The sequence below is a fragment of the Salmo salar genome, chromosome 17 (assembly GCF_965601325.2).
Source record: "Salmo salar chromosome 17, fSalSal1, whole genome shotgun sequence".
In the NCBI taxonomy this organism is placed as follows: Eukaryota; Metazoa; Chordata; class Actinopteri; order Salmoniformes; family Salmonidae; genus Salmo; species Salmo salar.
Window position 1 is genome coordinate 74,820,903 of NC_138307.1, and position 7,699 is coordinate 74,828,601.

General features: G+C 46.1%; 1 long non-coding RNA gene across 1 annotated transcript; it reads left to right on the forward strand.

Moving 5' to 3' along the window:
• The first annotated feature begins 834 nt into the window (after positions 1-834).
• On the forward strand, positions 835-2,785 carry LOC123728275 (uncharacterized). The gene is made up of 3 exons (XR_006760184.2): positions 835-1,000; positions 1,129-1,205; positions 2,661-2,785. It is a non-coding gene; the product is annotated as an uncharacterized LOC123728275 (long non-coding RNA).
• Positions 2,786-7,699: the final 4,914 nt, after the last annotated feature.

The following is a 7,699-nucleotide window of genomic DNA, read 5'->3' on the forward strand; positions in this document are numbered from 1 at the left end:
TGACTTATGACTGATTGACTTATGACTGACTGAGTGACTGACTTATTACTGAGTGACTGAGTTATTACTGAGTGACTGAGTTATTACTGAGTGACTGAGTTATTACTGAGTGACTGAGTTATTACTGACTGAGTTATTACTGGCTGAGTTATTACTGGCTGAGTTATGACTGGCTGACTTATGACTGACTGACTGACTTATTACTGACTGAGTTATTACTGACTGAGTTATTACTGACTGAGTTATGACTGACTGAGTTATGACTGACTGACTGAGTTATGACTGACTGACTGAGTTATGACTGACTGACTGAGTTATGACTGACTGACTGAGTTATGACTGACTGACTCAGTTATGACTGACTGACTTATTACTGACTGACTTATTACTGACTGAGTTAATACTGAGTGACTACTGAGTGACTGAGTTATGACTGACTGAGTTATGACTGACTGAGTTATGACTGACTGAGTTATGACTGACTGAGTTATGACTGGCTGAGGTATTACTGGCTGAGGTATTACTGGCTGAGGTATTACTGGCTGAGGTATTACTGGCTGAGGTATTACTGGCTGAGGTATTACTGGCTGAGGTATTACTGGCTGAGGTATTACTGAGTGACTGAGTTATTACTGAGTGACTGAGTTATTACTGAGTGACTGAGTTATGACTGACTGAGTGACTGAGTTATGACTGACTGAGTGACTGAGTTATGACTGACTGAGTGACTGAGTTATGACTGACTGAGTGACTGAGTTATGACTGACTGAGTGACTGAGTTATGACTGACTGAGTGACTGAGTTATGACTGACTGAGTGACTGAGTTATGACTGACTGACTTACTGACTGAGTTATGACTGACTGACTTACTGACTGAGTTATGACTGACTGACTTACTGACTGAGTTATTACTGACTGACTGAGTTGTTACTGACTATTACTGACTGATGATGTCATTTACAGCACAGAGGAGTCTGCACAAGAAGAAGAAAAAAGGATGTGAGTAACATGGCCTGTGTGTGTGTGTGAGTTTGCTCGAAGGTCACTGTGATCAAGACCTGTCTATCTATGTCTTTCTCACCGTGTGTGTGTGCGTGTGTGTGGTTGTGTGTGTCCTCTTCTCCCAGGAACTATGGAGGTGTGTATGTGGGACTACCAGCAGACCTGAGCGTTATGCCTCCTATCCAGATGGGAACACACCAAGGTAACAGTCTTACACAGATAGACAGAGCACTGTGCCTCCTATCCAGATGGGAACACACCAAGGTAACAGTCATACACAGATAGACAGAGCACTATGCCTCCTATCCAGATGGGAACACACCAAGGTAACAGTCTTACACAGATAGACAGAGCACAATGCCTCCTATCCAGATGGGAACACACCAAGGTAACAGTCTTACACAGATAGACAGAGCACTATGCCTCCTATCCAGATGGGAACACACCAAGGTAACAGTCTTACACAGATAGACAGAGCACTATGCCTCCTATCCAGATGGGAACACACCAAGGTAACAGTCTTACACAGATAGACAGAGCACTATGCCTCCTATCCAGATGGGAACACACCAAGGTAACAGTCTTACACAGATAGACAGAGCACTATGCCTCCTATCCAGATGGGAACACACCAAGGTAACAGTCATACAGAGATAGGCTGAGTATTGTTCTTACACAAGATGTGCTGGGTCTGGATATGAGTTTGAGAGGATGTCCAAGTCTCAATGTGTTTCTCAGCCTCCGTTATAGACACAAAGACTCTCAATTTCCTGTCAGGCCTTAGAGGTCAGGAGGAAGCATGAGAGAGTTCTGGTTAAAACACTTCTGACTGAGGAGGATCATTCTGAGAGAGAGGGATGTGGATATGGTGCTGTGGAAGTGATCTGGTGGTGCGGGAGTGATCTGGTGGTGCCGGAGTGATCTGGTGGTGCGTTAGTGATCTGGTAGTGCCGGAGTGATCTGGTGGTGCGGGAGTGATCTGGTGGTGCGGGAGTGATCTGGTGGTGCGGGAGTGATCGGGTGGTGTGTTAGTGATCTGGTGGTGCCGGAGTGATCTGGTGGTGTGTGATACTGATGCTACAGCTCCAGGTTATACACAGTGATGATGTATCACAGACAATTGTGTGTGTGTGTGTGTGTGTGTGTGTGTGTGTGTGTGTGTGTGGAGGTGTTTAACTATTCTTGTGGGGACCGGAAGACCCCACAAGAATAGTAAACAATCAAAAATTGGACCAACTGGGGACATTTTGTTAGTCCCCACAAGGTCAAATGCAATTTGTAGGGAGTTTAAGGTTAGAATTAGTGTTAGGGTTATAATTATGTTTAGGATTAGGAGCTAGGTTTAGGGTTAAGTTTTTGGGTAAGAAAATGGGTTAGGTTTAGGGGTTAGGGAAAATAGGATTTTGATTGGGACGGAATTGCGTGCGTGCGTGCGAGTACACATTTGTGTGGTCGTGTGTGTGTTTGTGTGTCCCGTTGGGTGTTATAATGAGGAGACTGGGATCCTGTGGCAGGTAATTGGTAATGCCACTCTCCCCAGGGACTGGCTAAAGTGATGAGCACCTCAAGGAGGCTAGGGCAAACAGCCTTAATGAACCAGCAGGTGTATGTGTGTGTCAACGTCAAGTCCTAGTAATTTTCTCTTTTCTCTCCACAGATAAGTGAAGCATCATTGAAACACCTTTCACTAAAGGTATGATGTCAACGGCCCCGATCTCAATATCCTATGTTAAACTCTCTGCCTCAATCTCAGAAGTTCATCTTTTGGGACTCTCACACCCACGACAGGACAGACAGACAGACAGACAGACAGACAGACAGACAGACAGACAGACAGACAGACAGACAGACAGACAGACAGACAGACAGACAGACAGACAGACAGACAGACAGGATAATGATGATGTCAGCAAGCATGAAGGAAGGAATTGTTTTCTTTGATCTCTGATTGGCTCCATAGGACCCAGTAGAACCCCTGGGGGACCAATCATCTCCCTCTCTCTCTCCATAGGAACTGAACTGGGATCAGTTTCTAAGGTGAATGATCAGACAATGGGTCATATGCTCTCCATGGACGTGACTGATCAGGAATCAGCGTTATGTTAAATAGGCACAAATGGAAGAAAAAAGTCCAAAACGAAATTAAAGGGGGAGGTACTATCTGAACTTGTCCAATAACAAATACTTGTTTTCATTTGCGTTACACAAAATTGGAAAACATGCACCCTAATGAACACGACCCAGGTTAAAGGGCATCACGGATGTTGGAGTCGGCATTCACCACTCAGGATCATGAGACAAGACAACCTTCTACTCAGAACTAAATGTCAGACTGGATCAGATAGGCCTATTCAGATCTCAGCAATACCAAGAAACAAGACAAGACCTCTCTCAGAACTCCTATTCAAATATTTCTTGATTTTCTCTCTCTGTCTCTGAGTCAATAGTTCTCAGAAATTCTCTCTATAGGAGCTGGATCAAATGTTCCCCATTTGTATCATTGGTCGAATAGAGAAGAATCTTTCTTCACTCAATATGTAGGCATATGTACAGTATTTGGAGCATCCACGTTTTCTTTTCTTGAATGTATTCCAACATGTTAATTATTTTCACAACATAGTTTCCACAGTCTTAAATAAATCTTGTGGAAATGCATTGTGTGCTCGTGTGCATATGTCTTCAGAAATGTATGCTTTCTGTATGTGTGCGTGCATGTGTTGTGTGTCTTTCTCTCTGTGTCTTTTTTTCTGCGTGTAATTGAAAAGCCTATTCCTCACCGTTCATCTACTCAGTACGACTAGCCTACACTTCATCTACAGTCTACTTGTTATGTGCTAATGAGATTTTTCAAATGACTATAAACTAGTTTTAGATTGACTCCTTGGAGACCGTAACTATCAACTCCTTGGAGACCGTAACTATCAATTCCTTGGAGACCGTAGCTACCGACTCCTTGGAGACCGTAACTATCAATTCCTTGGAGACCGTAGCTACCGACTCCTTGGAGACCGTCGCTACCAACTCCTTGGAGACCGTAACTATCAACTCCTTGGAGACCGTAACTATCAACTCCTTGGAGACAGTAACTATCAACTCCTTGGAGACCGTAACTATCAACTCCTTGGAGACAGTAACTATCAACTCCTTGGAGACCGTAACTATCAACTCCTTGGAGACCATAACTATCAACTCCTTGGAGACCATAACTATCCACTCCTTGGAGACCGTAACTATCCACTCCTTGGAGACCGTAACTATCCACTCCTTGGAGACCGTAACTATCCACTCCTTGGAGACCGTAACTATCCACTCCTTGGAGACCGTAACTATCCGTCTCCTTGGAGACCGTAACTATCCACTCCTTGGAGACCGTAACTATCCACTCCTTGGAGACCGTAACTATCTGACTCCTTGGAGACCGTAACTATCGACTTCTTGGAGACCGTAACTATCGACTTCTTGGAGACCGTAACTATCCACTTCTTGGAGACCGTAACTATCGACTTCTTGGAGACCGTAACTATCCACTTCTTGGAGACCGTAACTATCCACTCCTTGGAGACCGTAACTATCCACTCCTTGGAGACCGTAACTATCCACTCCTTGGAGACCGTAACTATCCACTCCTTGGAGACCGTAACTATCCACTTCTTGGAGACCGTAACTATCAGCTCCTTGGAGACCGTAACTATCAGCTCCTTGGAGACCGTAACTATCAGCTCCTTGGAGACCGTAACTATCAGCTCCTTGGAGACCGTAACTATCAGCTCCTTGGAGACCGTAACTATCAGCTCCTTGGAGACCGTAACTATCAGCTCCTTGGAGACCGTAACTATCGACTCCTTGGAGACCGTGACTATCGACTCCTTGGAGACCGTGACTATCGACTCCTTGGAGACCGTGACTATCAATTCCGTGGAGACCGTAGCTACCGACTCCTTGGAGACCGTAGCTACCGACTCCTTGGAGACCGTAGCTACCGACTCCTTGGAGACCCGACTTCTTGGAGACCGTAACTATCGACTTCTTGGAGACCGTAACTATCCACTTCTTGGAGACCGTAACTATCCACTCCTTGGAGACCGTAACTATCCACTCCTTGGAGACCGTAACTATCCACTCCTTGGAGACCGTAACTATCCACTTCTTGGAGACCGTAACTATCAGCTCCTTGGAGACCGTAACTATCAGCTCCTTGGAGACCGTAACTATCAGCTCCTTGGAGACCGTAACTATCAGCTCCTTGGAGACCGTAACTATCAGCTCCTTGGAGACCGTAACTATCAGCTCCTTGGAGACCGTAACTATCAGCTCCTTGGAGACCGTAACTATCAGCTCCTTGGAGACCGTAACTATCGACTCCTTGGAGACCGTGACTATCAATTCCGTGGAGACCGTAGCTACCGACTCCTTGGAGACCGTAGCTACCGACTCCTTGGAGACCGTAGCTACCGACTCCTTGGAGACCGTAGCTACCGACTCCTTGGAGACCGTAGCTACCGACTCCTTGGAGACCGTAGCTACCGACTCCTTGGAGACCGTCGCTACCGACTCCTTGGAGACCGTCGCTATCCACTCCTTGGAGACCGTGACTATCCACTCCTTGGAGACCGTGACTATCCACTCCTTGGAGACCGTGACTATCCACTCCTTGGAGACCGTGACTATCGATTCCGTGGAGACCGTGACTACCGACTCCGTGGAGACCGTAGCTACCGACTCCTTGGAGACCGTAGCTACCGACTCCTTGGAGACCGTAGCTACCGACTCCTTGGGGACCGTCGCTACCGACTCCTTGGAGACCGTCGCTATCCACTCCTTGGAGACCGTGACTATCCACTCCTTGGAGACCGTGACTATCCACTCCTTGGAGACCGTGACTATCCACTCCTTGGAGACCGTGACTATCCACTCCTTGGAGACCGTGACTATCGATTCCGTGGAGACCGTGACTACCGACTCCGTGGAGACCGTAGCTACCGACTCCTTGGAGACCGTAGCTACCGACTCCTTGGAGACCGTCGCTACCGACTCCTTGGAGACCGTCGCTACCGACTCCTTGGAGACCGTAGTTAGCTAAAACAAGCTAGCTAAAACTGTGGTCTGGTTATCAGTCAATCAGCTTTCAGATTTCAGTAACATGGTTCAGGCCCTATTGAACTGACTTGCCCTATGGACTGGTTGGACTGTGGATGCGTTCCAAATGGAACACTATTCCTTATATTGTGCTTTTGATCAGGGCCGGTAAAAAGTATTGCGGTGCCATTTATAACGGTACCATTTGGGATGGAACCTGTGTCTTGTGTACTGTTGTAGAGCTCTTAGGAAGTAGTTGGTGTTTTCAAAGGAGATGGTTTTTCATGACATAATTTCCTTTGTGTTGTGTGGTGTTGTGTGTCAGTCACCTCTCAGTAACACTGGCTAATCCAGGAACATTGGATAATCACCAACTCTGTTATTATCAACCTAGAAGACACAGAATACACAGTCTCTATGGTAACATCTCATCTGTGTGGTGTGTCTGTCCATCACAATCCTCTTCATCTTTACTTCCTGGGCTCCATTAAGGCTTGTTGTCCAGATTATGTTGGAACAAAATGTCAAATAAACCAATGAGATGGGTTGATGCACATACAATAGTTTTCCTCACTGTATACCTTGACTGTCTTGTTGGTTTTGATTCCACCTCCCATGTAGCCTCGTACGACCATCTTGGCCTCATGAGTTTTCATTCTGTTTCACTACACGGATTGGCAAAACATGACGTAAACTCATGAGATCAAGATTGTCCTATGAGGCTACCTCCCTTGTTCCAGAGAATAACGAGATCTTTAATTTGTGGTGATTAAATACATGGACAGGAACAACAACCACACACACACACACACACCCACACACCCACACACCCACACACACACACACACACACACACACACACACACACACACCCACACACACCCACACACCCACACACACACACACACACACACACACACACACACACACACACACACACACACACACACACACACAAACACAAACACAAACAAACCACAGGAGGTTGGTGGCACCTTAATTGGGGAGAACGGGTTTGTGGTAATGCCTGGAGAGGAATCAGCGGAATGGTATCAAATTCATCAATCACATGGTTTCCAATTTGTAAGTCGCTCTGGATAAGAGCGTCTGCTAAATGATGTAAATGTAAACGTAAATGTTTGATGGTTTACAGATGTTTGACGCCATGCCATTTGCTCTGTTCTGGCCATTATTATGAGCAGTTCTCCCCTCAGCAGCCTCCACTGACACACACACACACACCCGCACCGCTTTGTCACAGTAAATGGCGTGTAGACCAGTACCTCTGGTCTCAGCAGTGTAGCTAATTGCTGTTCTCTCAGGTAATGGGTGATAACACAATGTCTACGTCCCTTGTGGGACCCTGTTTTCTATGTAGAGCACTACTTTTGACCAGGGCCCAAATAGGGCTTTGGTCATAAGTAGTGCACTATTTAGGGAATAGGATGCCATTCCTACATGGCCAATGACTCACAACACACTTCTCCCTGCTAGTTACAAACACCAATGCGAAGCAGACCTCTTCCGCTGAATCATCAGTGGCAATGGTAGTCACATGACTGTGTTCTATTGCCTTTAGAACATCATTGGAACAGCATGAACAACACAGCTGGGACATCT